The 22,677-nt window shown below is 35.5% G+C and overlaps 1 long non-coding RNA gene across 1 annotated transcript; it reads left to right on the forward strand.

Moving 5' to 3' along the window:
* The first annotated feature begins 14,011 nt into the window (after nt 1–14,011).
* On the forward strand, nt 14,012–22,302 carry LOC125692184 (uncharacterized). Its single transcript, XR_007376509.1, has 3 exons — nt 14,012–14,074; nt 19,665–19,869; nt 20,468–22,302. It is a non-coding gene; the product is annotated as an uncharacterized LOC125692184 (long non-coding RNA).
* Nucleotides 22,303–22,677: the final 375 nt, after the last annotated feature.

A 22,677-nucleotide genomic window follows, 5' to 3' on the forward strand; every position in this document is an offset into this window, starting at 1 on the left:
AACAAAATTTTACCAGATCACCTGAAAGGGCTCAGCGTGTATTTTTTTCATGACTTATATAAATGGAAAGGTGAAGTTGTCAGAAATCCAATAAGAAATATAGAGTAAACTTCTTAATCCTCATTTCTAGACATCTGGTATTAATGTCTGTGGAAAATGGTTTGACATTTTGGCACTTTTCCATTAGCACTAATAGTATTAAGGGTAACAAAAGTGTCAGTTCAAAATTCTGGTTACAGTACAGAAGTGAGAATATGCTCATTCCATATTCATATGTTCAACAGCAGTGTCTATTTACTGTTTGGTCTGGTGACAATCACAGTGTTATAACTGCACTTGCAATTGCAGGCACAACATGGTCAGGATAAATATTGATGAATTGAAATGAACAGAAGGGGGGAATGCAGCTTAAGTGTCATCTAGCAAGGATACATAAGTAAGGATGACTTTGTGGATAGGGCACCTGGGGAAAAGAATCTGTAATTTGCTTTTCATTACCAGTGGGGACAAAGAATATTTCATCTCCACTTTGGATATTTGGGTGAATGGGTGCTTATCACATCAGCGGGCTGTGCTGACAACCTGGTAGATAAAATATAGCCCTAATGCCTTCAGCATTTCAACATGTTGAGGTATTGGTTTCTCTCATTTGTTGTGATTTCCCCTGCCACTCCCACAAAAAGAGCTTACATTAAAACTTTAAGTGAAATGCATTGTTCCATGCTGTGTTATGGCAGGTTGCATCTGGATCAGTCACACTAGGTTCTGTTTCACATCAGGGTGCATGTGTTTTCATTCTAGTCAACTCACATTAGAAAATGACATATATCTTGTTTTTTTTTTTTTTAGATTTGAAATTATTTGGGACCATTTTTGGGATCATTTTTGCGGGAATTGAGCTGTCAATGCAGACAGCTTTTTCTACTTGCAATCTGATATCATAATGCCCTTACACCTAAAATCTGCAAAATTACTTCCTCATTCTCAGCTACCCAAATTTCTTACCCCCGTGGAGCAGAAGCTAACTTGAAAAAATTATCAATGAGTTCCTCTAGGACTCTTTGATCAGAAAGCAAAGAACTAACTCTTTCCGTTTGTAATGGAAACAGGAATCTGCAATTGCCCTCTATTTTCAGAACTGCTCATTTTCTCATTCAGACTGTCTACTCTTCCTTCCTATTCAGTAAGAAGAAACTGTTTCATAGCCTATGTGACTTACTCTTAAAACAAAAATACAACTGATACCAGTGTTAGAGAAAGAAGTGTCTTTCTCGTGTGAGATGCTTACTTTTTTTGGATAAATATGAAAAGCAGACCTAGTAACGCAATATTTATTTATCCCCATGCTTAACATTAATTCCCTGTGTTCAGTGTCCTGAATGAATGCATCTTTAGCAGCACTGAGTATTAGTGCTTCATATATCATCTGATGCATGACTGCAAATCTATTATTTTAGGAAACTGCCTAAGCTCCAACTGCATTTTACATATTTATGCAAAAAAAAAAAAAAAAATCTGTTTTACAGACTCAGTGGTTCTGATCACATTACTGAGGAGGAAAATGGCCCCTTTCTTATTTCTTCCTTCACCAAGGTAATAATCTCTTGTTCTTTCATCTATGTGTTTTTGCTTTAGCACTGAAAGTGTTCTTTCAGAGGATTAGAAGGTATTGACCCTGAACGTGTGAGTTACCCCTAATTGTGTATGAGTAAGGCTTGCATAGCAGATTGATGGTAACATATGAGATCACATGGCGAGACAATTGATCAAGTGAAAGTGTGAAATCTTCCATAGAAATCTGAAATGATGACAGAAGAAGCAGCTGTTCATTTTTGGTGCTGCTGGTACTTCTTTCTCCTGCACCTGGAGGTGCATCCCAGATCATAGATAAGTATTTTCTGTGCTGATAATGCCAAAAATATATATTTTTTGAATTACTGCAAGGAACTACAGAAACCGCGAGTTTAAAAGCCGCACTCTTTCCAAGCAGAATATTTGAATGCAACTGGAATCCAATTGTCAGGTATTCTTCAGTGTTTTGAATTTTGTGCATCCCTTGGCAGAAGTAATAGCCAAAATACAGATGCAGTAACTAAAGTCAGATGCAGAAGACTAAGAAAATAAATAATTTAGCTAAGATTATCATCACTATTAACTTAAAAATCTCTTGAAAACTGTAATAGTTGAAACTTAGGTAGGTTCCTTTTACAATGACTTCCAGAAAATAGCATGGTTTTAATTTCCGAGCATGATGCATTGCCCTTTGCAGGGTTATGGCAGGCTGCATATGATCAGTCACACTGGATTACATTGCACATCAAAGCAAATGTTATCATTCCAGTCACATCAGATTAGAAGATGACATATCATGTTGGCAATTTGAATTCAAATCTTTTGAAGGGTAATTTTCGAGTGTGGGATTAAAATATCCATTCCAGTTAAAGGTCAATAGGTACACTTCAGATATCAAATATGCAGTATTTGGCACGATTTCCCTCTTTTTTACATGGGGTTGATGAAGCCAGATGCTATATAGCTGAAGGTGGGAGATCTAGGGCAAAAGGACACACTTTTAAAACATCAGTGTCTGAACTAAAGCTGAAAAATACGTGTAGTAAATGGAGAGGGAAAACTGAATGCTCAAAGCACAGACTAATATGTGGAAGATGGGTGATCACAGAGGCAATAGTATAGATATGCAGTGAGCATTAAGGATTTTTTTATTCTCGTTGAATGGCCTGTATAATTATGTGTACTGCATATGTGTATCCTCCATATGAATTTGTATCAGAACTCTCATTTTAGTTTCATGTTTCTAAACACTTGCATTTGAGGTGTTTTGGATACTGGTAATTTCAGCAAGTTTTAGGCAGTTTTAGCTTTAATTGTCCTTCGTTCTGTTTCAAGTCTGCGCTATTTTACCATGTACAATGTCATTTAACTTGGTCTGTTCAGCCTCGAGAAAAGAAGACTGAGAGGGGACCTGATCCAGGTCTATAAATATCTAAGGTGTGAGGGGCAGAATGGCGAGGCCAGACTGTTTTCAGTGGTGAGTGGAGACAGGACAAGGGGAAACGGCTGGAAACTGCAGCATAGGAAGTTCCGCACAAACATGCGCAAGAACTTCTTTACAGTGAGGGGGATGGAGCACTGGAACAGGCTGCCCAGGGAGGTGGTGGAGTCTCCTTCTCTGGAGATGTTCAAGACCTGCCTGGATGCCTACCTGTGCGACCTGCTGTAGGGAACCTGCTTTGGCAGGGGGGTTGGACTCGATGATCTCTGGAGGTCCCTTCCAACCCCTACAATTCTGTGATTCTGTGATTTATATAGCCTTAAATCTGACCTAGAATACATTGTCACGTCCTGTGTGTCAGTTTGTTCACAAAACCTGAATATCCCATCTGTAACTGTTCTTATCAGTCCTCCCAATGGAGGGTCCTTCTTTAGCTTTTTTTTTTTTATTTTCTAGACAAACATATAGCTTTTAATTTCTTCCAAGAGTTTAAGTTATTCTGTAGATTTAATCTGTTCTAGAAAATACCCTGAATTGATGCAAGGCTTAGATCATATTAAAATAGGCATCAAACCCTCAGTTATTCCTGTTCCTCTATGGACAGCCTTGTCATAAGGCTTCAGTCCAGTGAGTGAAGATTACAAGATCCCTATTTGGAAGGTCTCCCAAGATCCATCTGTCAAACCCATGTAGCATGACCTTTTCCATGTCATGAGTAAGCCTTATGTACATAATGCCAACAATGAAAAATGCCAACCATTAAATAGTGCATTTTCTTTCTTTTCCAATAATGTTTTTCTAAAGCTGTGGGGGATCTGGTAAATCAGTTGCTGGGAAGATCTACATGACCACATGTACAGTGGGAGGCCAGGTGGTTTGCACACACTACTGATTCATTCACTGTTGCTCTGTGAATATTTGTACACACACTGATAATGTGACTGTCCCACAGAATATACTGTTTCCAGGCATCCATAAATCTCAACACTGGTCTGAATGTGGCTGATTGGAGTCTGCTGAAGTCAAAGGAGTTTTACAGAAATCTAGGAATCCAGCTAGGTTGAAAGTACTGCATGGTTAGGGGTGTATTATGGCTGAGAGTCTTGAGTAAAATCCCATGCAAATATTCCATTAAAAGATGATGCTGACCTCTACTGCATTTAGTCTGAGGAAAACAGTATAACATTTTTACTACCTTTTTTTTTTTTCCCTCTACAGCCTTTGTGTTTATTTTTATGTAATATAAGAAACCACAATAAAGTCAGATGGTACACTTTGACAATCAAAGAATTGTTGCTTGGAAGAGACCACTTGTAATCATGAGGTTTAGTTTCTTACTTAAAGTACATCTAACGCCAACACTAGATCAGAACAGCCATAAGCTAGTCTTAAAAAACCTTCAAGTCTCAACATTCAGCAGGTCCCCAAGCAGCCCTACACACTACAGCTTCCCAAACTCTAGGTTAATGAGACCGTTTCATATAAACAAATGATCAGTTATGGTTTCCTTTTTCATTTCCAGGTTCTGTTCAAAGTAAGTGCAAAGTTAGCATTCATTTAATAAATAAGAACTGCAAACTAGGAAATGAATGTATTTCTGCTGACAAAATTGAAATTTTCTTCCTCTTATTTCCTTGCTATGCCTTCCCAATGCCATTTCTTCTGTTTGTTTTTGTCTTCCGTATTTGTCAACACGTATGACTTGAAAAATGCAATTTCTTGAATTCTTCCATAGTTTAGAGAAAAAGAGCATGAATATCTCGATTATGTTATGTTTAAACTGGTGATATCTCCTCTGTTTTATTAGTTGGTTCCTGGCAACTAGCCTGCTCATTCCCATTATAATGCATTTTCTAATCTAATAAGCATTTCAATAAAACTAAAGTTATTTCAGTAAGATCTCTTACCACTGGATTTCTTTGTGTTAAAACTAATGCACTTTCTGGCTAAGATTTTGAACTCTCTTCTGTCAATTGTTATAGCTTTACAAATCCAGAGCAAAATCCAGATCAAGATGATAAGATCAGGTAATGGTGTAAAGATGTGGAGACCAAGTCTAGATGTATTAATCTTCATTCTAAGTATGGAGTAATGTTGAGTATGACTATCAGTAATTACAATTTCTTATATTCACACAATTTATTCTGGAACATTTACCTGCTTTTTTATATGTAGGTGTTGATATGGAAAGATAGTACCTCCTAAAGACTAGAGGCTTAAAAGTCAGAGAGGCTTCTGCGTAAATACTCTTTACCAGTCTTAAAAATAAATGTGATTCCTTTTTTAATTTTCCTTTTTCCTGATGAGGCGCAACTGCTCCTGCTCCATTTTTTATTCTTTATTTTCAGGTTTTTGAATTTCATTAGTTCCAAGAAAAATTACCTATTGCTGCAATAATTTTGACGCTGTTCCAACTAAAACGTGCTGTGAGATTTTCCTCACGTTGTGCATTATTAGGTACTTGTTCAGGACAGAGAGTAATCTCTGAGTAATTTGTTGTAACTGCTGGTTTTCTTACCATGTATGAAAACTTTATTTTTGTCAGCTTCAAATGCTTTCTTTCCATTTTAGCTTGCTAGTAATTATTCCTTGTCCTGTGGCTTAGTTATTTCTAGTTAGAATTTGGCAGAAACTTTGTCTGGTGTCCAGTGAATATACACTGATGCTTACATATTCTCCAATTTTCTCTCTGTGAGCATATTTATTACTCTAATTCCAAACTAAATAGTATGATCTCAATTTGAAGATAATAATCTCCAAAGTGGCATTACGTATTTCATTTAATATCTGATTCCATATTTTCAGTAACTGGCAAAGATATAAACAAAGTTTGCTGCCTCATTTTTTATATTAATATGATATTAATCTTCATTTATCTTGCCCTCATCAACGTGACAGTTTTTGTTTGTTGGTTTTTTTTTTTTTAGATTTGAAATTATTTGGGACTTTTTTATTTTTTTCTTTTATTTTCCTGTTCTTGTAGACATGCTATGCACTCTAGAATTTAATAAAGCAAGATGTGGACAGGTGGATGAATCAGTATCTGTTCTCCATAGAATATATAAAACATCAATGTCAGATATTTAACAATCTTCAATTTTAATTGTATTGTATTGTATAAATATGTTATAGCTCTATAGCTACTTTTCTTGAAACATGCATTTCTGTCATTTTTAACTTTCTGTACATTTAGGCAACATTGCTGGGGAATGTATGCTAAGGTGTACTGAGAGAACTCAGGAGTCACTAACTGAATCAAAAAATGCAGTGCAAAGTGAAGTCAAGCTCTTTTGGGAAACAGCAAGCTCCCTGGATATTCCCTGAATGCCTGTGCTTTGGGGATACTGTGGATATCACTTTTTTTCTGAAAGAATACATATAAAAAAAACCAAATACTTCAGAGCAAACTTCAGACCTCATTATCATTCAAAATTTCCTTTTGACTTCAACAAGTAATGAAAAAAGATGGCAAGATGAGGATATTCTGTTTTCCTGTTCTTTCTATGCAAGCAGTGTGTAAACTTTTATAGCAAGAGTTTTTTGGAAATTTTCAATTTTCATAGGTGCTGAGACAAATGGAACAAAACAGATGATGTAAATTGTTGGACTGTTCATACAAATATAAATGCAGAAGCAGCTAGGTGTAGTCATCATATATCAGAATTATGCAATATATAAGAATGATTTTTAAGACCCCTGAAATGAACATCATAAACTGGCACGGAAGCAGAAAAGTTTGCAGCTTGTTGGAAGGCTGCCACAAATGTACTCTGGTGAATAGTGAGGGTAAGAGTAGTAGTGAATCTCTTTTATGGTGCTGTTATCAGGACATAATGTGCTGGTTTTATGGCATGTCACCACAGCCACTGCCCAAACTGCCAATGGGAATATAATTTAGGATCTAATGTGAGATCTTGCAGTGCATCAGTAATTTAATTAGATCTTTCATCATTCCCATATCTAACTGTCATTAGATGATAATTGCTCATCTTAAAAGAACTGGAGAATTTTGACAAAACTCCACATGTACTCCAACTCTGTGATTGTTGTGCTGGGCAGGAAAAAGTAAACTCTATATCCTCTTGGTCTCACCACTGAACTGTTTTCTTAATCGTTATGAATGTTCCTGTAAGATCACCATGTTTTTTGTTGTCTGCTGTACTTTATATTTTTCAATTTATCAGTTAAGAGCATAGTTCTTATATCCTAATAAAACAGTAAGCTGATCCAAAAAAGAGACATGTATTATATTAGATGTGTTCTACCAGACATTCCCTTGACTCTTGCAGCTGTTACTGTCATGAGTATAATATGGCAATCTGAAGAGAGGCAAAGGAATGCATTTTTACTCTTAAAGTTTTACTTATTCTGCTTTCACAGTAGGTGATTTGAATGTTCTCCTGACCAATGCTGCTGTGTACTGCAAAGGATGTCAGAGTAGACAATAATAGCAGTCTCTCATAGCTTTATAATCTGTGAATCTGGGGATCTGTGTATGCTAAGAAGTCTGCTTTAAAAGGCTAGATACTGAGAAGCCAATCAAAAATGACTTGGGAAGGCACCTCCTACCATAATTCCTAATAATGGTTCTAAATACATAGATTGGGGAAATTTGCGACACATATTACAGATGGATTATTTTTTAATTTAGAAATAAAGAAAAGCTGGGAATTTTCAAAAGTAGTCATAGACAAAGTTAATGATAAGGTGAACAGTAAAGGAGACAGTAAAGGAAACCTTGAAAAAAGTATAACTGGCACTTTAATTGTAGAAGGCATGCATTTTGAGAAAGACAATAATGGAAAAAAATAAAAAATATATTTTGCTATCACATGCTGACAGTACCTGAAATACTAGCAAAAAGGTAAACAAACAGTAGAATTAAGAATAACTCAGAATATACCAGACTGTATGGCTTACATTTCAGCTTGAATGAATAAAAAGAAATAAGTGCCAAAAGCAGAATGTCCACTAGCAGAGAATGGAATCATAAAGAGTAAGCAGCATTAACTTGTCAGGGAAGAAGAGATAGGTTTGTTGTTGTTGACATTAGAATTTTAATTAGTATAGAAAAATGAAAATGAGTAAGATCCATCTTTTGTATGAATCAGGCTCTAAAAACGAATCATTTGATATTAGCTGTCAAAATCCCTCTCTTAAAATTAATTAAATGTCATTTAGAAAGAGACATCATCTTATGGACTGAAATATGACTGAAAGGCCATTAGCAAAGGATAATGACACATAGCAAAGTATAAAGTTGTGGGAGAGCTGCCTAGTAGCACCAAAGGGACGAATGTTAGATCCAGAGTTGAGTTTTTATTTTTTTTTACATCCTCATCAATTATATGAAAGTGGGAGTAAGCAGCAAGTTAATGGGATTCACATATTATGCAAAATTAAGAGGTGTTGCAAACACCAGTGGTGACACAAAAACAGTGGGAAGGGACTAAGTAACATTAGAAATGTGGACATGACAGCACAATTAGATTCAATGTGGAAAAAAGCAATCTAACAGTATCTGCAGAAAAATAATCCAAAATATAGATATGGAGTGAGAAAGAGAAATCTGGAAAGCAGTAATGCTTAAAGAACCATGGAGGTGGTAATGGGTAGAAAATTAGCTGTGAATCTATAGAGTGATATGGCATTAAGAGAGGCCGATGAGCTTTTGGAATTCATACAAAGAGGCGTCAAAAAGCAGGAAAATAATAATCATTCACAGTATAACATTCATGCCACTAAGCCTGGAATATTGCATTTGGCTCTGTGCACCACTTTACAAGAAAAGCAAATGAGCAAATGAGATGCATTTCATATTAGAGGAGCAAAAATGAACAAAAGATGAGGGAGAACATTTTAGGAAGAAAAATGTGAAAGCTAAATCCCATTCTGTATACCTTGGCCAAATGTCAGCAGAAGAATGAGTTGATAACATTGTGTCTGTATAAAGGGTGTAAACTCCAAAGGAGAAGAAAGTATTTAGGAAGAAAGAAAGTGGTAGTAACAGATTTAATAAGGTCAAAATAAGAAATAAATTAAAAGAAAAATACTGGAAAACAAAATGCCTGGAAATAGTTTTTTGATTGTAGAGAAGTTTATTTCTGTTTATTTTCTGTAAAAATGTCTATTCAGGGAAATAAATGTATTGGAATTCTACTAACTGTGCAGTTTAGACTTTGTTAGTAAAACATTCTTTTCTTTCTTTCTGTTTACTGAAACTTAATTCCAATGCAACCTGGAGGTAAATTTGTACAGGTTGTGTTGCCTGGAACATTTTATAAAGGGCTAAAGAAATCAGCTCTCCATGTTTTAGCAATCCATGCAAGTATTAACTGAAATCAATAACTGGAAAGATATATGAAGGACAAAAATAACAGAATGGATGAGTAGAGCACTCAATAACCAGAAATACAGGTAGAATAAGACCACACTTGCTAAGAGGGTGGTGAAGGAGTGAAGCCATATTTTCTCCCACAGTGTGGGAAGTACATGAGAAGTATGAAGAAGTCTTGAGAAAAGAAACTAAGTCTCACCTGAGTCCCTAGGATTTGCAAAAGACAGATCTTTCCTATTCTGACATCCAAAAAATTTTCATAGAAATGTTTCCCTTGTTTCTCCATTTTTAGAAAAATGTAAACATAGATTTTTGTAAAGAGCTCCTTTTCACTGTTTTTGAAACTATCCTAGGAATTCTACACTGGAAATATACGTTGGTATAAAAACCTACTATTACTAAGGAAAGAAATTTGAAAGGAAAATATTAAGGCTTTCATAAAGAAAAATCCTTAAGGAGATGGACTAAGGACAAGTCCTTTCCCTTGACAAGGGAAATTATGTGGAAAAACTCAGGATTTTTCTAGATCTACGTGTTTCTGCATTATGTTTCAGGACACTATGAAGAAACGTCAGACAAATGCTGACAAAAGTTCCCAGTTCCTTGTGAGATGGAAAGAGAGTAGGAATATAATAAGAATATGTGAAGGCAAATATATAACATACTGATGTTCAATAGAACACTGTTACCTACATTTCACTGTCTGATATGACATCCCATACAAGCCTCTGCTTAGGAGCACATTTCACTGATGTCTGAGATATTCCCCAAGCCTCCCTGGTTAAAACCAGAAAATATTTCCTTAGGAAGTACTGTATGCTGCTTTGAACAATTTGATCTCTTTGTGTGCTTTGAGCACCTTGTTCAATTCTCATTTTCTATAGAAACTCATCTACTCTGCTCTCCATACAAAAGAGTTATAGAGTTATGATGTTGCTTATATACATTCTTTTGGGGTCAACGTGAAATCACCAGATTTCTAATTTCTGGCTTGCTAAATTAGATTTGATGGCATTTGAGATAAAAACAAATCTACATAGAAAACAGGAACAACAACAAACAGGTTATAGGAATAAATGATATTTGGCCTGGATGTATGATGATATTTATTCCATTTCTTATGATTGACATATCTTAGTTCCAATGTAGAAATCAGTCTTTTCTGACTTCTGAAAGAAAAGCTTTTCTTTTTAATGTGCTAACATGTCTTTGTGACATCTCTCTTTAGGAAAAAAAATAATAATAATAATATTTAAAAAATGGAGAAAAAAAGTGTCATTAATTTAACTTTGAATCATTATGACCGTAAAGAGCAGAAGCTTCTATCAAGATTATGTCCTCATGCCTCTATACAACGATGCAGATTTACTCCTTTATTGAAAAGCTTAATTACAAAAAAAAAAAAAAAAAAAGCTGTAATTACAGATCTTTAGAAAGTGTAGTAACTTGCATTGCAATAGTGAAGAGGAAATGCAGACAGGAAGAGTCTGGAGTTCTCTGCATCTATATGCCAAATAGTAAGTATAAAGGAATCCATTCGCAACTGTAGTATACTTTCTTATTAATTAACAGGCAATTCAGGAGGCAGAAAGGAACACAAAGTGTATTTTTTACTGATTTGTTTGCAATTGAAGTACAGTATCAGAAGATCAGATAGCTCCACTGCTTACCAACTCACCATTTATTACTCTGTGCCTTCTATGGTTTCTAAGGAACAGTTTTAAGGAAAAGATTCTAATCAGTTGCTAATAAGCTACTGAGAGAGCATGTATTTAGAATTTTGTGACCCAAAGAGAAATCTGAAAAATTGATGAATTTGATAAACAGTTAGAGTGAGAAAGGCATAAGAAAATAAGGGAGAACATTAGGAAAAGATGGAGTTATGAGAGCCACTGAAGGAAGGGTGAAACTATTGCATTGAAAGGTGTCACCAATTAATTGCATATTGCATCGGCTATAGATCATGTTGCATGAATTATATTTTGTACAATCAGAATTTTATTACAGGCAAGAGGACTACGCAATATATGCAAAATTAATGTTTTACTCTTAAACTAATTAAAGTATTACCAGTCTAATGGAAGAATAATTCAAATTATTCAAATTCATCCAATTATGCATGGTTCAAATTATACAGGATTGAAATAATGTATACACAAAATTCTACTGAACTTCTCTGAACTTACGTCAGCCTTCCACTGCCCTCCTGGATACTAAAGTCAACAATTTCAATATGTGAGGGAGATTTACAGCAAGTCTTCAGCATCCCAAGTCATTCACAGAGATGAGAAAGTTATTAATGTTGACAGTTTCTTCCTCCTTACTCTAAGGTCCTCTTGGAGTAGTTTTGGTATATTTCCTTGCATGCTTTCCTCATCTTTCTTCAAAGCCTTAGTATGTCTGAATTTAATATATAAGTACATAAATAATGAGGACTGTCCTGAAAGTAATGCCTTCTGTTTTATTATGTTAGCCTATGATGTCATTGGAGGATGGTGGTGGTATGTGACTGATGGCAGCAGAGAGGCAGTCAGACAAAATGGCATCTGAAGTGCGAATGAAGCACTGAATTCTTTCACTGAACTCACCGATATTCCTCAATGCTTGCTGAGCATTTAGAGAAACCAAACAATGGATGTGAGAACAATGATGCAGTGGGGGGTGCATTTCAGCAGTGGCAACAGAGACAGTGGGTCACCTGTGTCACCTCCTGTGGTGCAGATTTTTAGAAACTAGCATGCAAAATCCTGTTCACACTGGCAAGAAAGTATAGCTAATGGTAGTAACTATGCTGGAAAACAGTGTTTTGTAGCTGGGAATTTTCTCTATCAAATAGTGCTATTGTCTTTGTATTCCTGTAGTCTCTGTGGAAATAAATAGGAGGCATTACTTTTGGAGTAACCTACATAAATGTATGTTACTTCAGTTGGATGATAGCTTTCTGTTACTTTTAACACTGATTTTGCCAGTCTCCCAAAGCTGTGGTCATTTGATGATGAGTAACTGCCACAGCTAAGAAGTTGGTATTCCTCAGGTCTCTGTTGTCATCCTGTGTATGTATTCTCAAGGCATATTTGTCATTCCATGCATGTATTTTATCCTAGGGCCACAAATCATTCTAGCCAGTAACGTTATTATGCTACTTAACAACAGAAGTTACATCACAAGACTGTACCAAACTAAGTAAAACATAAACCAGAGTAAGCAATAACTTTGGTCATTTGATAGCTTATTACAAGTTATACCAATCTCCATGCAGGTTCAGATAGGCTTGAAGTCCATGCTGTTAACTTGGGACAAAGTCTGTGGCTGTTACAAATAGTGGTAATCCCGTACTGACTAGACCAGTAGGATGCAGTGATAAAACGAACAAGTAAGTATAGAATGAAATTTGTCAGCTAAAGAGGAAAGTGATCTTATCAGCTGTGATTAGAGCTGAGAAATTGGTGAAGAGATTATGTTAATAATTGAGGAAGGACTCACAAATCCAAATAATTTATTTTTTTTATTAACAGGAAAAAAACATCTAGTCTGGACACCAAGGGGAATAAGCTTAATATTTGTTGATTATTTGCACAATAGCTTAGCAATATAAATGTTTATTTGCAGAATTTCTGTAGATTTTTGTAAGGAAACATTAAGTGGGAGAAGAAAGCTTGGAGATGTACTTGGAATATCATCAATTATTTTACTGGTCTTTGGTTTTATTTGTCATTTACGTATCTTAAGTACATAAAATAATAATCTTTAAAAAGATGTTCTTTCCTTCACAGAACAGACTATAATTTCCAATCTTCAAAGTTGAATCCTAGGTGAGTGACATTTCCATAGTAATAAGTTGATGTTACCAATGAAATAGCTTAAAGTTGTTCTTCTGGATGCTTCAGCACTTCATTCCTATTTGCATACTAAAAAAGGATTCAATTCTTGCAAAATCAAGTCAGAAAGAGCAGTCTTATTATCTCACGAGGTCTAAAACATTTGGCTTGCTGGAAAATACTTATCTGGAGGAAGTAAATTAAAAATATTGCATTAGACTTCTTTTCAACTTCTTTCCAACTTAAAAAATTAAAATTCATTAAGGCTTGCTGGAATTAAAGAAGCTGAAACAGAGCTTGTTTTGATAAAGTACTCCAAAATGACATAAGAAAGCTATTATTATTAGGTTGTCTCTAGCAAAGTAGATCATTTTCACTTCATTAGAACAGGAAAAAAAAATGGTCAACAAATAACTGCCAACGGGGAGTTTATTAAGAAGATATTAAACCATTGTAAGAAGATCTTGAATATTTTTTTCAATTTTTATCTTAATTATGTTTCTCCAATCCCCTTGTTGTAAGCAGAAAATGTTTATGGTGTACATAATATTATTGAATTGGTTGAATTCAATGTGTGCCAAATCATTAGAACTTAGAACTGTTCATTTGGAACAATATAGTCCGCCTTAATTCTTGATTCAGTGGTGATATGAACCTCTATGATTCTAAAGTCTTAAAAATAGCTTTTCCCCTCTGTAGCAGAAATGTGAAGTCATGCCTTGAACCAGTGATTAAGCACCTGGTGGGAAAACAGAGCCAACCCAAGGGAGCTCAGGTGGATGCAATGCAGCTGAGTGACCAGAGCCAGGAGCCAGGATCCACCCCTTCCTAGACTTCATTTAAGGGTTGTCAAGAGAGGGGAGGATTTCTTGCTAGAGATCTCTGTGTACCTGAGTTGTTCCAAGGGTAAGCAGGTTTTTTTCTTTATTTCTCTGTTGCTGGCTGTTGTGTTTAAGCTCATCTTTAATCGCTGCAACTTAGGGTTTTGCTAATATGCAATCATTGTTGTGCTTTCCATTGTGCTATGCTTTCAGAAATATGATGAAGTATCTAGTTTATAACACAAAGGAAGCTCAAATAAGTGGGGAAAAAAAGGTCATGTGGCTCCCTACAGAGCTAGGAAAAGAGTGGTGTGCTAGTAGTAAGTCCCATCCACTCACTTTCCCACTGTCCTCTTTTTTTTAATTTTTAGGTTTGTTTTTTTTTTTTTTTTTTTTTTTTTTTAAGCAAGGAAAGGAAGATGCTTGCTGATAGGCAAGTCTCTGCAAAAGGAGTGTAATTTACATTCTCATAATGGATACGGAATCTATAAAAACTGTACTCTGATTCACCTCCAGACTCCTGCTGAGACAAAATGCAGTAGCACAGTCTAAAGCAAACACTGAGTTGGGACTTCATGCAAAATATTTGCCAATCCTAGATGAAAGGTGCTAAGTAAATATTATTGCTATTACTGCTGTCTGCGGAGAGCAGCAGGCCTTTAAGGAAGGCTGACTTGGTGGAAAATCTTTGTCATTTCCGTAGAAAATATTATGTTAGAAATTGCTATAGCCTTTATAACTTTATGGGGCTATCAAATGTGATGATTCTAATATTAAACTGCAGTGGAAAGTAATGTAAACAATATAAAAAGGTATACAGGAAGCAATCTATTTACTAATGATACCTAATATATTCAGGGAAGAAATCCATTCATTAACATTTGGAGGTCTGAGCAGCAGACAGAACACCTCACAAATGCTTTTTTGTTGTTGTTTTAGCATGATTGATTGCATGTCATAAGCACATTAAATATGACCACCAGCAAGGTAATAACACCTCTTCGGTGTCTACTGAAGGTTTAAGAAGGAGGGGTAACATGTTACAGAGATATGATAGGAAAGGAATAAGCAGGGCTGGAGTTTCCAGTCTCTCTCTTGTTCAGGCCTTATCCTACCTGCCTCACAAGTATTACTAGTTCAGTGTCGGTTAAATCTTATAACTTAAGGGAAATTTCAATAATTTCAATGAGCTAGGGAAAAGATTAGAGCTGAAAAGCAAAGAGTAAATTAGCTTTGAAGTCTACAAATGTCTACTCATTTTTAAAAGCTGATGCTCTTTAAGAGTTTAATGGATTGCTTGCACCGCAACATATTATGTACTGCATTATAAAAGTATACGTTGGTCATCTATCAGTCACTATCACTAGATGTTTCTTTAAAGAGCACAAATTAGAAAGAAAGTCTGTGCATTTAAGACCCAATTGTGTTTATTATGTTTTTGTTATCATGAAAGAAAGGTCTTTAATCAGCCAGAAGGGCAGTTTATAATGCTATACTCAATCTCTAATCACTAAGAATTAATTCTCACCTTACACTGCTGACATATATTATGATCTTAAAGCATTTGGAAAGTAGAACTGCAAGCATTTCAAGGTTTTTTTTTTTTGGTCATGACTTCCAAATAAACAGCATAAATTCTTTTTCAAAGTAATTTTGCTGAAACTTCTTTCACTTTTGTGCATTTTTAAAACAAAAGTAAGTTTGCAATTACTGCTATAGGATAAGGTGATATCTGTCGATGGATCTTCTCTCACTTAATTCTCCAAGTGTAATTAAGCTTCTCCAAAATATTGCAAAATTGTTGGCTAAAACATTATTGTCAGATTGCAGTTTACATCAATGATTCTTTATGGCAGTGTCTGTTTAAAAAAAAAAAAAGTCTTGTCAGATTGTTTTCTCTCTCTGATCTGATTGTTGAAGTGCTGGAAAAGAAGAAAAAGCATCATATCATGTAAGCAGGAATGACTGAATGAAAAACGCATTTGTCCTGACTTATAGATAGCGTAGCTGTTGAACAGCAAGTGAACTTATTGCTTGCATTTCAAATGTAAATGGAAACAGTTTTATATATCACAGTTCTTTACATTCAGAAGCTGAGAACCTGTTTAATTAAAAAAATCACAACTTTTTTTACTGCAAAGCGTTGGGGTATTTTAAGGCATTTTAGCTGGTCTTTTTTGTAAGCTAATTTTTTTTTTTTGTTCTGTGAACAGCCATTTTTTATTAACAATAGTAAACTTTTGCTGGACCGTTGTTTGCATAAGCTTTGGTTTTAAAAGCAATATTTTAACATTCAGCTACAAACTGGTAATAGTGGTTCTAAATGACATGATTCTTGGATTAGAAATAGGGATATTTAAATTTTACTTAAGAGTACACCTATACAAGAGGGGAATTACTTGCTAAATGCAAGTCTTACTTATATGACAGTTATTAAGTTTATTGCTTTTCACCATCAGACTTCAAGTCCAACAAAACAAGTATGATGCTCATTGTCAAATAGGCTATTTAATTTGAGTTACCATCATTTTAGCTGGGTTTGGTGGCCAATTTAATAGAAATGTAAATATCTAAATTCAAATTTAACGTTTGACATTGCTCTGAAGACCAATACAATCATACTTGTAAATCAGCTGATTCAGACATGTTTTGATCTTGATTAATATTATGGATCAAAAGTATTGAGATATGAAAGCACCATATTAACCTTCAGATCTGGTTTATTTTTACAAAGATAAGTAAAAGTATAACAAGGAAAGGAAGCATAGTAGACAAAGTTCCATAACGTATATTGGAAAATGTACAGTAAAGTTTGTTGATATGATGTATTATATCATAAGGAAATAAGTCTTGACTTGCTGGGCCCCTACAGTATTTAATGATATGGAAGATATTCCATTAACTGTAATAACTTAGATTATTAACTCTAATAATTTAGACAAGAGTTTTTGGAAGTTGATAGGATGTCTGGCATGTGTTAATTGCTGGGCTGAGAAAATCTTGAGTATTACTGCAAGTTTAAATGTTTAATACAACTTTTGGGGATTGAAAGGTAGAGTTGCTATACTGCACTGAATCCCATATTTGGGTGTTTTGTTCTGGTTTTTTTTGTTGTTTTTTTTTTTGTTTGTTTGTTCTTGGATCTGTTTTATTTATTTCTCCTACAAGAAGTAGAGAAGACAAAGAATAAATGTCCTGTGGGATTTTCCTTGATGCAGAATGGGAGGTATTTTGCAGAGACTTACTGTTCATCCATCTTTACTGGAAAAGACCAGAGTGAAGATAATAAACAAGGAAAAGATTTTTTTTTTTTTTTTTTGCATGATGACTGAAACAACTGCATCTTAAGTTCAAAAACAAAGAATTAGAGAAAGAAAAAAGGAATCTTAGGAAATTAGCTTACCAGGAAAAGGAAAGTTTTTTTTTTAAAAAAGGTAAAACTTAGAGCAAAATGAGAGAGAGTCCTAGTGTGTTAATGGAGTCCATGACACAAATTCTGCCAGGAGGTAGCTTGATTGTGGCAATTTGTGCACTGGACTTAACATCCAAGTGATGTTGAAGGGCTTCAGCATTAATAGAAGAAGGAATCAGAATATGAAATACTTTAATGCTTTCTATTCTTCTGCTAATAGGTCTGCAGCTTTTACGTTACTTTAAGAAGACTATGAAGTGAAATTGTCTAGGGTTGCGTATTCCACACAAAGGCAGATTATTACATGAAAAGGGCCAAACGTAATAGGAAGTGCCAGAAAAATGTGTGGAGATCAACATTTTACCCCTGGAGTCCACAGTCTTGCTATATTTACAAAATATTAAAAGGAAGAATACTAAGAGGCAGTATATGGTTGGCATACGAAACATCTTTCAGTGCAGTTTCAATTTTAGACCAATCTTACAACAGCAGAACTTATAATAAATATCTCATTTCAGCAGTATGACTCAATTGAGCACATTCAAACCTTCTTTAGATAATACTGAGCAAAGAAGAAACATAAAATTGTCATAGCATCTACATTAATAGTGAATTTCAGTTAGGAACTTCAGAAGAATCACTGGGTAGCCCTGTAACTAAGGCACTGACATTGTTAGTAGCAGACCATGAGATGTACATTGTTCGCAAGGCCTCAGAACTGAGGCTTTTTCAGTCTTTTTAATTTGAGCTTCCCTTGACCTGCCTGCAGCTTTGTTTTACTAGGTTTAGTTGTGGCAGCAATCTCATTAATTATCCAGGTGTCTAGCATTTTTTAATTTATATTTTTCTTTATCATAGAATCATTTGAGTGTGAATGCCCCCTGTCCCCTCCCCCACTCCCCCTCAGCGGTCATCTGGTCTAATTCCCTTGCAATGAACAGAAATATCCACAGTTCAGTAAGATTGCTCAGAGCCTGGTCCAGCCTGGCTTTGAATGTTTCCAAGTATGGGGCATTCATCACTTCTCTGGGCAACGTGTGCCAGTGCCCTATTACCCTTATTGTCAAAAACTTCTTTACATTCAGTCTAAATCTTTGTTCTTCTAGTTTGAAATAATTTCTTTTTGTCCTGAGATAACAAACCCAACAAACCCTGCTAAAGAGTCTATCCCCTACTTTCTTATAGTCCCCTTTTTAGGTAGCAGCCTGAAAGGCCACTCTCAGCTTTCAGAAAAACCCAAACTCTCTTGACCCATCTTTGTAGGGAGAGTGTTCCATTCCTTGGATCACTTTTGTGGTCCTCCTCTTGACACGCTCCAGCAGGTCCATGTCTCTCCTATATTGGAGACTCCACATCTGGATGCAGTACTCCAAGTCAAGTCTCACCAGCTCAGAGCAAAATGGTGGGATTACCTCCCTCAACCTGCTGTCCACATGTGTGTTGATACAGCTACTAATTCGATCGGCTTTCTGGGCTGTGAGAGCACATTGCTGACTTTTGTACAGCTTGCCATCAATCAATGCCCCCAAGTCTTTTTCAGTAAGGCTGTACACTATCCTTACATCCCCCAGCTAGTACTGATAGCAAGGGTTTCCACTATCCAGATATAGGACCTTGCACCTGTCTTTGTTGAAACTGATGATTCTTCTGGGCACACTGCTTGAACCTGCCTAGGTCACTCTGAATGGTCCCTTGAGCACGTTGTCCACACCACACAGCATTGTGTCATCCACTGACTTGCTGAGAGTGCACTTGACCCCACTGTCATTGCCACTGATGAAGATGTTAATGAATATCCATCCCAGTATTGACTTCCGAGAGACAATACTTGTCACCAATCTGCATCCATTAAACCACCACTCTCAAGATATGGTCTTGCAACTAGTTCCTCCACCAAACATTCCACCTGTCAAATCCTTACCTTTCCAATTTGGAGAGAAGGATGTTGGGGACTGTGTTAAAGATCTTACTGAAAATTCGGATAGATGACATCAGTGGCTCTTCCTTTGTCTATTGACACAGTTTCATCACTGTACAAGGCCGATTGTTGGTCAGACAGGACATGCTCTTAGTCAAGTCAGGTTGGTTGTCTTTCATGACCTCTCTACCTTCCGTGTGCCATAGCATACCTTCTAGGAAGATCTGCTCCATGATTTTCTTGGGTAGTGAGGTAAGACTGACAGGTCAGTATTTCCCTGGGCCATTCTTTCTGTCCTTCTTAAAAATAGATGCCATGTTGCTATTTTTTTTTTTTTTTTTTCAGAGCCACTAGGGACTTCACTTGACTGCTAGGACTTCTCAAATATCATTGAGATTGGCTTTGTAGCTGCATCAGTCAGTTCCTTCTGGACTCTGGGATGCATCTCATCAGGACCCATAGACCCTATGGATGTAACAAAAGCTTCAGAAACTCCAACAGAAGGGAAGAACAGAGAAACTTTGAAGCATGTGATAAGACATCTCTTCAGGTAACACAAATTTTTCTGAAAAAGTGAAAAATGGAGAGTATTACCTGAAGCATATTGTACTGCAAGTACACACACAGTTGATCCTTGAGAGGAGAGGGAATTTTGTCAGTGAACTACAGCAATTCTGTAGTGCCAGGAGCTGCATCATCAGCTGTAAACAGCTAAGAGCAGACAACAATATGTACATAAGCATGAGTACAATTAATCAAAATTTTTAACATCTTCTCAGCAAAACATAAATTAGGAGATTAGGAGCAGTCAGGTAAGATTCTACTGCAGGCTAGCAGCTCCTCACTGGCTGTTCACAGATAGCTCCTTGTGACGCTGAATTATTATTTACTCAGATAAATATAGAAAATGTTCAAAACAATTTGAACAACAAATATTGAGCAAACAGAAAATCAAGAAGCCATTTCTCAAGTCGTGCAAGCTGTTTCAGCCTTAAAGAAACTACTGATTATATCTCTCCAAACTAAGATATCTGTTAAATGGATATATTTATGGGAGATTTTTCTCTAATTAGCCTCTTTGTGTAACACATATTAGATCTTGCTGCTCACTGTGAAAGTCCAAACCATCCCTCATTTTCTGTTCCCAGAGAAGACTGCAGCTCAATGTATGGAGCAGGTTGTGTGAGTGTTCTTTACCTCCATCCAAGGGTCGCCAGCTGTAATAGAACAATCTGGGTATGTGAAAGCACTAGCCAGCTTAATGGAAACTTTTGCAGCTTTGAGAACTTTGGTAAGAGAATACTGAAAAACTGGTGCAACAGGCTCAAGTAATAAGAAAGAGGACTCAGGCACAGCCTGCCAGAAAGTGCTACCAAAATTCCTCACAGAAGAGAGAGAGTGAAAATGAGCCTTGAAGAATAATTTGGACTGTAAATGACAATTAGATGTCTAAGTTAAGGAGGGACCATAGGTCCAAAGTGGTGCTATTAAACACAGTTTCTGAATGATGAATGAGCGGATACATCTGTCTGCAATTCTGATTTACAGGCAAGATTTCATCAATTCAAACTATTTTCTAATTTTCATGTGTACCATTCAGGTTTCTTTTCTGTGATTTTCATGTGATCTAAAGCAAGAGATGGTACTGTAAATGTCTCGCATATGATTGTTATGACCCTTCATTTCTACAGAGAGTAGTTAACCTGCGGTGAGAAGATCTAAATTTTAGAGAAAATGAAATACTGCATGATTTCCTAGCACTTTTCTATTAGTCCATCACAAACAAGGAATAGAAGATACACTTGAACAAAGTCTAGGATAGCTGATGTCTGAAAGCTTGGCCCCAAATCATGCCATCAAAAATGTCTGCTTTCACGGTCTCTTTTTAAGCATCTTGCCTGTCACCCCAAGTCTCTTAATGAATAGGTAAGACACTGAATCTGAAATTCACACAAATTATTCAAAAACTACCTTGTAAGGCAGTGCTAAACTTCTGGTCTGTCTCTTTAAAAATGAGAAAAATATTGAGTAGGAAAAGTAGAATATAGGAGAAAGAATGAGGAGGAAAAAAAAAAAAAACAGTTAAATTGTAGTGGTTTTCAGATTAATTCAAGTAAAGCGTTAATCTTGGAATTTGACTTTCTTGGAACAATAACAAAATCACTGGCCAAAAAAGCACTGTACGATGTAACTATTTTTCTGTTATTCGTCTTTTATAACTTCACCATTTCCATTTCAACAGCAAGGAATCTTATTAACTCCTCTTCCCGATGAAAAACAAAAAGCTATTATTATTTGCTTATTTGCTTATTCCTATATTTGTTTGTTTTTTTTTTTTTTGTTTATTTTAGATTATCGGTATTTTCATCACCACAAATGCCTTTTTAAAATGACAGTACTATGTGATGAGAGGAAATTAGGTAATTTTAAAGGGTTGCTTCAAACTTTTGTTGACTTTTTACCTTGGGGTTTTGCTGTGCAGGAGTGCTACAAACACATAGAATGACTTCTTGAAATTTTCAGCTGCTAACGAGACCAGGATTAAGAAAGTTGGTACATTTCACCTACAATTTATTTGTCAAGAAACTTCAAGTTAATACCACTGGAGAATAAACAACAGCATCTCGCTCTGCAAACTATATGAATGTAATTGGGAAGATGAATTTTTTTTCCTGTGCCTGATTAAAACAAATCCAATAGTGAATGTGAAAATGTTTTTGAGTTTTTACAAAGTATTTTTGGGTGAGTATTTTTACTGCGTTTGTTTTGAAGATGCTGTCATATGACCAGGAATAACAACTTAAAAAAATGAGTATTACTAAGTAAAATACAACATTTAAATAGAAGATTTCAAAGTTTATTGTTGTTATTTTTAGGTTTTGTTTTCTTTTTATCCTCTTTGTTTTGTTTGACAAGCTCCTTGCAGAAAGAAAGCAGACACTGTGTGGCAACTGGGTCCCACCTTTTGGAAAATGTAAATGAGGAAAAGTGTATGATATTACAGTAATTTAATGTATTATTTCCTAAAAGGTTAGCTTCAACTCTACATACGACACCACAGATGAAGTAACACCAATTTTCATTTATTAATTTTATTTTCCACACTGTGGTTTAGATTATTTAATATCATTGCATTATTGATGTGTATTACTGGAAATGTACATATCCAATTCCTATTGTTTTTGATAAATCATCTCATTTTTTTTCTCCTTCGCTTTTTTTAATTTTTAATTTACTTATCCTTTTTTTCCTTTTCTTTCTTTTTCTTTTATTTTTCTTTCTCTTTCCCTTTCTCTTCTTTTTTTTTTTTTTCTTTCATTTGAAGCATCGTTTTTCTTTTCTGGATCATTATTTAAAC

This window comes from Lagopus muta, chromosome 4 (genome assembly GCF_023343835.1).
Source record: "Lagopus muta isolate bLagMut1 chromosome 4, bLagMut1 primary, whole genome shotgun sequence".
Taxonomy (NCBI): Eukaryota; Metazoa; Chordata; class Aves; order Galliformes; family Phasianidae; genus Lagopus; species Lagopus muta.